The sequence below is a fragment of the Nicotiana sylvestris genome, chromosome 7 (genome assembly GCF_000393655.2).
Source record: "Nicotiana sylvestris chromosome 7, ASM39365v2, whole genome shotgun sequence".
Taxonomy (NCBI): domain Eukaryota; kingdom Viridiplantae; phylum Streptophyta; class Magnoliopsida; order Solanales; family Solanaceae; genus Nicotiana; species Nicotiana sylvestris.
The window spans coordinates 20,468,004-20,476,949 of NC_091063.1; positions in this window are offsets into that span (position 1 = coordinate 20,468,004).

Genomic DNA, 8,946 nt, shown 5'->3' on the forward strand with positions numbered 1-8,946 from the left:
TTAGAGTTTAACTTTGCATTTTCTTAAAAATTAATTAGTAATTTAATTGTTTTATAAAAATGGAAAAATCAAAAGAAAAAAAAGGAACTTATTTTGCATTTTTAATTGTTAGCTTCAAATTTTGGTAGTCTTTCTTTTAATTTGGTATCTAATTATTTGTGATAATATTTATTTAAAGTTAATTAATTTATTTTACTTTGTAGGATAATTTAATTAAGAATTAATATAGATTTTGAGTTTTAATTTGAAAAGAAAAGAAAAGGAAATCAAAAATTGAGTCTGCTTTGTAAGAACCCAAAATTGGGCCAGCTTTTGTTTTAACAATTCCAGGCCCAACCATTTTTTTCCCCTCAGATCCGGCCCAGATTGGCCCCAACCCGGTCCGTCCCACACCCCAACCAAACGGCGTCGTTTCGTTAAGCCTTGATCTGAGCCGTTGATCGTGCCTAATCCAACGGACGGGAACTGGGTTCCCGTTAGTATTTATAGGTCTGAATCTTTCCCCCCTAGTTCAGTCATCTCTCTCATGCCGGAGAGCAAACCTAAACCCTAATAGCCGCCACCCTTTCCCACCAGCCTCCGGTGGCGGCGCCACCTCCAAACGCCACCAAAATCACACCCTATAGCCTCCTCACTCCCCTCTTCCCAAATCCATACTCCATTACCCTCGAATATTGCCCTAGTTCCTCGAATCTTAGATCAGAAATGAACCTCAGAAATCCCAAGTCAAGTTTTGGCGAAATTTCGTGTCGAATCCGATTTTATTCGTGTGTTCTTCATAAGAACGCACGATTAACATCAGATTTGTCCAGAAAATCCGAGGATCTGAAGACCTAGGCCCCCTCTTTCATTTTCTGAACCTTTCTTAGGTATTCTTCTTTTCTTCTCTTGGTTTAATCTGTTCTCCGTTTGTTTTTCGTTTTTCTATCTCTTCTCCTATTCTTGAATCATTCTTCATTTGTTCCAGAGTTTATTTATTCATGCATAAGTACTTGGAGTTTTGTTTTTAGTTAGTATAGTTAGGCTGTAATCAAATTAGTTTTAAAACTGTTAGTTTGGTTAAGTTTAGTTAGTAAATCATTTAGGCTAAAGTTTTAATTGTCTTGTGGTACTTGGTGTTTACAACTTGTTAATTAGATAATTGCTAGTTGGGCCGAATAGATTTTTGATCTTCAGGGTTGGGTTTTGGGTCTATTCCGGCTCATTTGGGGCTGAACAGTTGGGTCAAATTGACCCATGGCCCATTCGGTCTGTCTAGTATATTAACAGGGGTTCAGGGGCAACTTGGGAAGTCTAGGTGGGGGTAGTCTAGGGAATTGGCATAAGGAATCTTTAGTGTAACTGATTTGGAAGTTTCTAGTGAGGGTTTCTCTGTGAATTTCAGACTTTTAACAATATAACTTGAGTAACAAGCCAATAAGTGAGGGACTTTTAAGCTAAAAGAAGATTTAAAAAGGGACTAAAAAGGTAAAAACAAATCTGCAAGGCTGTCCTAGTAACTTGCCTATAAAGGTACCATTTCTTGCTTTTCAAGGCAGACCCAAGAGTTAAGAAATCCCTAAAATCCTGAACTCTGAAATTTGAACAACAAAAATAGGGAAGAAATCCATAGAAGGACTGTGCTATTGAAATCCTTCTTTGATTTTCTTAGTTTTCAATTGTTGAAGGTCGAATGAAACTGATGTTGTTTGCTTGGTTTTAATTCTCTGAGCCATTCTGTTGGTTTTAAATTTCTGGAAAGCTTCTAAAAGCTAAGAATCTAGTTAAGATGAATTGACTTGGGCTTGTAGAGGTTTGGTTTGAAGTTGTCGAGGTCATAGTTCAGTCGAATTGGTTTTCTGGTTTGGCTGGTTTCTTCCTAGTTGCTGGGCTCTGCTGCTTTGCTGTTTGACTACTGACCTCCTCCTGTTTCTTCATTTCATATTCCAGGTACATGTTTCTAGACTCACCTCACATGAGGCTTGATATTGAAGTAAAATGAAATCTGGAGGTCCAAATATGGCTTCTACATGTTCAGATCCTTTAGTTTATTTTCAGTTTCTTTGAGTTAATTGATGCATTGTATGTTCGATATGAGAATCCACAGCCAGTTTGCATCTGTTTGAAATTAATAGGGCCTTGTAGTTAAATGTTGTTTGCCTCTGAAATTCCTGCTATTATAGCTGGTCTTGAACTGTTGAGAAATGTGAACTTGATAAAGTATTGATCATTAGTTAAATTTTGTAATTAAGTAGTGTTAGATCCTTTATGCCCTTGCAGCTCATTTGAATGTTGAGGCCTAATGTATACCCAGGATTTCATGTTACTGTTTGATAGGTTGAGCTGTACGATATGAATATTAGTTGGGTGTTTTATGTTGAAAATCAACTGCTGGTTTAGAGTTGTCTAGGAATGATGGTCAGGAAAATAAGATAAAGTGAGAATAGCTATTAACATACTAATACTAGTTTGGAAATCATGTTAGCATGAACTTGAATAATTTGTTTAGGAATCGTAACAGCAGCCTAATTTGAACAACCAGTCTCGTTTGTCGTGATTCTGCAATAGTCATTTAGAGTCTAACTTCCTTACTCGAATTGGGTGACGAGACTCTATCTAGACTCGATGCCGAGTCGTCCGAAAGAAAATTGGGCTCGCCCAGGCCCAAGTCTAAGGCCTTTTTACGAGCAGGCCTTGTACATGCATGAAGCTCACGTTTTTTATTTTGTTTGTTTTATTCGAATCGGCTCTCAATTAATGGGTGCATTGGCCCAAACCTCCTCATGTAGTCTAGAATAGGTTCAAACCTCTCAAGCTCGTCTAACTAAGTATCATTTTTTTTAATAAATCAAGATGCGTCTTGCCGAACAAATCACAATTGCATGGCCTTCGTATTAGTTTAGATATAAAAATTGACAAATGTACGGAGTTTGCTTTTGTACGTTTAATATACTATCCTAATTATGGACACGTTTGCGTGACATGATTACAGTTTCTAAAAATGAAAATCGGAGTATGCGTTCGCGCAACTTCGGCCAACTTTCTTAATAATAACAAAGCGTTATTAATTGTGGACACGTACGCGTGACATGATTTTTGACGCACCAAACGAAATGAGTACACGTACGCGTGACTCGTTTCAAGGTAGTTTCTTAAAAATAGAGGTAAGTGCACATAGGTTCTAAAACGAGTAATTAGACAATTTAATAAGCCAAGTATGATCAAAGCGACCGTGCTAGAACCACGGAACTCGGGAATGCCTAACACCTTCTCCCGGGTTAACAGAATTCCTTACTCTGATTTCTGGTTCGCGGATTGTAGTACAAAGTCAATCTTTTCCTCAATTCGAGATTCGAAACGGTGACTTGGGACACCATAAATTATCCCATGTGGAAACTCTGAATCTTTAAATAAACAAATCTCGTTTCGATTGCCCTTTAATTGGAAAAACTCCCTTATATTTATACCCATTATGGGGTGTAGGTAAAAAGGAGGTGTGACAGCTCTGGCGACTCTGCTGGGGATCGAATCTAGAATCTCTGGTTCAGGGTTCAAGAATTCAAGCTTGTTAATGATTTTTACTTGGCTTCATTTATTGTTAATATTACTGTATTCTGTGAATCTTTTGTGCTAAATGTTATTTGTTTACTGCTTTATTATTGTTTGAATTGTATATAAATGTTTTCTTACGCCACCTCTCCGAGTCTTCTGAAAATGGTGCACACGTTCGCGTGACCCACTTTTTCTGTAGAAATTATACCAAATAGAACAAGGCTGGGCAAGCGACAAGGCCGGGTAGACTTTAGTGCTCCCGGTACGTCGCCCCCTCTTCGTCCCCAGTTATCCACTCGGGTACCCAAGTCTAGATCAAAACCCCAGGAGTTAAACCTAAAAAAATACAGCTTCATGCCGGATCCCTAATAGGAGCGTTTGTTGCATCATGTGCATTTGACTTAGGGGACTCAACATAGGGGTTGGGTCCGTCTAGGACAGGTGTGCCTGAAACAACAGACCATCCTGATGCATTCTATGTGCTATGTGTACATTAATTTGTTTTGGCTTGCATGCTGACCGGCTAGGGAAAATAAAGCAAAAAGAAAAACCAAGAGTGATGTAGGGAAGAAAATAAAGCCCGATTCTAAAGAAAACCCCGGTATTTGAAAAACGTCCCAAAGCTTTGCCAAAATTTTTCAGAAAAGAAAGTTATTTCAAAAGAGTCAAACACTGTGTTCTTCCAAATGTGTCAAAACTAACCAAACTACGCAGGTCTGATTCTCCCCGGATGTAGGATACGTAGTCCACCTACATAAGGTTCGGCCTTATTTTTGAAAAAAAGAAGAAAAGAAAGTCGGTGGTCGAGTGAATGTAGTCTGGATTCTTGATCAAAATAAGCCGATCCAGCTTCAGCAATGTCTTAAACCGTTCTTGGCGAGATAGCCTCAGAGTATTTTTTTAGTTGTCGAAAGGCTATTTTCGTAAAAGAATGGACAAGTTTGTGAAGGGTCATAAAATAATCCTCCCCGGCCTCAAAATTCATGTGAAATTGGGAAGGGGCCGCATTTGCAAAAACAGTCACTTGGCTAAAATTGGCATATAGGGGAAGAAATCATGGTCTTTTGATTTGTTTTTTTTCTTTTCTTCTTTTCTTTTCTCTCTTTTTTCTTTTCTTCTTCAAAAACCTGTTTACAAAAGGGTCCACTCGAGTCAACCCTAACCTTAACCTTCCACAGGAACAGAATGAATACTATCCAGGATCTACCAGAAGTGGTCAGGGAACATGCTCAGTTGCACTTACGTATGTGGTGGAATGATCTAGATGAAGATGGTCAGAAATGGGTGAAAAAGCAATTGGGTGCTCTTATAAACATTTTTGAGATCAAACCACGGGAAGATCTGATCAAGGCTTTGGTAACTTTCTGGGAAGTCCACAATGTCTTTCATTTCTCGAATTTTGAGATCACCCCTACTTTGGAGGAGATAGCCGGGTACATTTAATTCGGATGGGATTTGAGGAAGCAACAACTTATATTTCCAAGGGCTCCATCGGTGCACAAGTTCTTTGACCTCCTGAATATCAGTAAACAAACGAATAAAGAACGTGTGAGCAATGGGTGTTGCGCTTTCCATTTCTTATACTTCAGGTTCGGGCACTCTGCTGGTTTTGAAATGCATGAAAAGGGTCTGAGCAACAAACAAGACAAGGGCCTTTGGAAAATTCATCGCCGGTTTGCATTTATTGTGGCATTCTTGGGGATCATGGTTTTTCCAAATGAGAAAGGGACGGTGGATATTCGTATGGCTAGAATTGCACAAATCCTCACTACCAAGGAAGATCATACACTTGCCCCGTTGGTGCTGGCGGATATTTATCGAGCATTGACTTTATGCAAAGCATGGGCTCAATTTTTTGAAGGTTGCATCATCCTTCTGTAAATGTGGTTGATCGAGCACCTTCTCCATCATCCCAGATTCATGAGTTATGATTTGAGCCCGAATAACTTCATCACTAGTTACGAGGAGAGGGTAAAAGATTACAATGCACCAAAAGGGTTTGAAGCATGGGTCTCTCACTTGAAAGTTCTTAACGCAAGTCAGGTCGAGTGGACTATAGGATGGCTCTCGAGGACAGAAACCATCTATATGACTACTACCAAAGGCTACCTGAGGTTAATGGGCGTAAGGAGTATTCAGCCATATGCACCGCAGAGGGTTTGAGGCAATTGGGAAGGTATCAAATTGTGCCCGAAGATAAAGATCTAAGCACCCAGGTCATAGAGTTACATCCAGAAGCTGCATTGTCTGAGGCAGTAGTTCAGCAGGATTGGAATAGCTGCCGGTATCTAAAAAATGGCACCAAGGTACAAGATATCGCCAAGGGGGAAGTAGATCCAAATTATGCTGCTTGGTTTGGGAAGATGTCTAATGTAAATAACGAGCCAGAGCCCGAGAGGCCCGCCAAAAGACCTCATGTTCAAGCCTTTGATGATAAAATTCTGGAGAGGTTAGCCTGGGGGGGGGAAGGAAAAGGAATATAAGGCCACAATCCATGATCTACGAGAAGAGTTGGGAAATGTCACCTTCAATAATGATTTACAGGCACAAGAGTCCAAAGGTGAGAGGAGAAGATTGGTGCGAGAAAATGAAGCTCTTAGAGCTCAGGTTCGACAATTGAAAATTGAAGCCGAGAACCCAGGCCGAAGCAGGAAAGATGAAAGGCTCATTTATAACCTTACTCAAAAGGTACGTGACTATGAAGATGACCTGCAGAAAGCTGAGTCTAAACTAGCAAAAGCACAGGCAAGGTTGGCTAAAAGCGCCGAAAGGCGTGCAGCTTTCATTCAATAGATGAAAGAAAGATATGAAAAAGAGGTCACAGGTTGGGAAAAGGCAATTGGCAACCTCGAGGGTGAAATGGCTAAACAAGCCAAATATTTTAAGGCTGAAAGAGAACATTGTTATGCCTTAATGGCACGGCTAGAAAGAGACTTGCAACAACTCTAAGAGCAGAACCAGGTAGCCGAACAAACTTTGGAAGCTAGAACCGAACAGATTGGGCGTTAGCTGCAAGAGAAGGGCGTCATAAGAGAGCGAGTCAAAAGGGTCGCCAACTACATCGCGATGAAGTGCAGTAGCTGTGAGGATATGACTAGATCTAAGTTCTTCGCTACTGTGACGATTTTTGTTTGCCGGGTAATGGAAGATCTCTACCACCTCCAAGGGGATTTAGCGAGTCGGCCCGCGGCGAGGCCGAATGATGCCCCGCGGTTCCCGATGGCAATCAAGGCACTGATGTATTCGTGATTTCTTGAGTCTGTATTTTCTTTCCATTAAAGTCTGCCAGTTTGTCTTGGAGTCTGTATTTCTTTTATTAGAGTATGTGGGTTGTTTGTTTTTCGAGTCTGTATTTCGTCTTTCATCAGAGTCTGTTAGTTTTTGTTTAAGTCTATTTCCGAGTCTTATTATGAAAAAATTTGAAAATTCCAAAAGTGTTTTATTATTTTTATCACCAAGAAATACGCTTGGTCTGATTCATGCGGGGTCATGATACGTAGGCAATCTCTATAGGATTCGACTGTATCCAAATGAGAAAGAGAGAAAGAAAGTAAGAGGAAAAACAAGAGAGTAAAGAAAAGAAAAAGAGCGGAAAAACAAGAAAGAAAAGAGAGAAAATAAGAAATCAAGAGAGAATAAAAACAAAGAGAGAACAGAGGCAAGAGTGAAAGGAAGGAAAAGAAAAAGAAAGAAAAAGGGGGAAGTTTGCAATTGAAAGTAAGAAAAAGCCGGGATGACGCATGCAACCGATCAAATACATAATAGAGACGGTTAACTGTTTAGGTGCATTCATGCCTAATGTGCGGTTACCAATCTGTTAAAGCCTAATCGCTAACAAGGTTGTTGTTTGATATATTGAGTCCAGCCAGGTGGTTAGTTGATTGGCATTCTGGAAACTCACTCATACAACACCCGATCAAAAGACAGGATGAATATGGCCAACCAATAACCAGAGACAAGTATTGTTGACCCGTCAAAAGAGGTGGAAGAACTAGATGTTAATGCAATGAAGGAAGAGATGTATAAGTTAAAGCAGCAGATGGTTGAAATGTACCAAGCCTGGGCCAAGGGGAATCCACCACCGGTTTATCCCCCCAACCCTGCTTATATCCCACCATCGGCCCAACCTCAGGAGCCTCCCACTGTGAACTAATCTCCAACCTCTCCCCTTTACCAACAATGCTATGGCGCCATTCCCATACTTCTCAAGCTCCACCACCCAAACAAGTCCCATACCCTCCCCCGCCAATTACACCTGTTTTTGTGGCACCTCCACCTACTACATTACACCGATCTTCCAGTGAACCTCTGTTCCAAACTCACGACAACCAGTACTATCCCCCTAAACCCACCTTCAAAGTTCCAGACCCATATTCTTGCACCCCTCATCTTGATCTCCTGGCAGAGACCGAGAAGCCACCCAAAATCCCGAGCATGAAGAGATGATCAGAAAGGTCAAAAGCTTAGAACAATCGTTCCGAGATATGAGGGGGTTGGGAGGTCAAGTAAGTGTGGCCTATAAAGATTTATGTCTGTTCCCAGATGTTCAGTTACCAGCAGGGTTCAAAATTCCCAAGTTTGATCTGTACGATGGGCATGGTGATCCAATAGCACACTTAAGAGGATTTTGTAGCAAGATGAGAGGAGCAGGTGGAAGAGATGAGTTACTGATGGCATATTTTAGCCAAAGTTTGAGCGGATCGGCATTAGAATGGTATACTAGACAAGATCACAGCAGGTGGTACACATGGGACGATTTGGCTCAAGCCTTTGCCTGCCATTTTCAGTACAATCTCGAAATCATCCCAGACCGTCTGTCATTGATAAAGATTGAGAAGAAGCCCGGTGAGAGCTTCAGGGAAAATGGATTCCGTTGGAGAGAGCAAGCAGCGAGGGTTGACCCTCCGATGAAAGAAAGTAAGATGATTGATTATTTCTTGCAGGCTTTGGGACCCACTTATTTTGGTCACTTGGTGTCAGCAGTAGGCAAGTCCTTTAATGAAGTTGTAAAAATGGGAGGCGTGGTTGAGGAGGGACTCAAGTACAACAAGATCGTGAGTTATTCAACAATCAAAGCGACCACCCAGGCCATTCAAAACGGTACAGGGGGTGTACTCGGGAAGAAGAAGAAGAAAGGGGATGTTGCTACAATTGAGTCGGGAGCTTGGGTTGGATCCAGAAACATTCCACATTACTACAACCCCCCTCGACCCTACCACCAAACTTACCCCCACACTCCATATAGTCCACCATAACACTACTACCCACCGCCTGATCCCCATTTTTCCATCCATCATGCACAAACCTATACCCAACCTCCCGCTCACGCATAATGGCGTGCGCCGACTCCACAAAGTCCATACCTAGATCCACAGAATGCCCATCCACCCCAAGAGCCTACAGAAATCCCCTTGG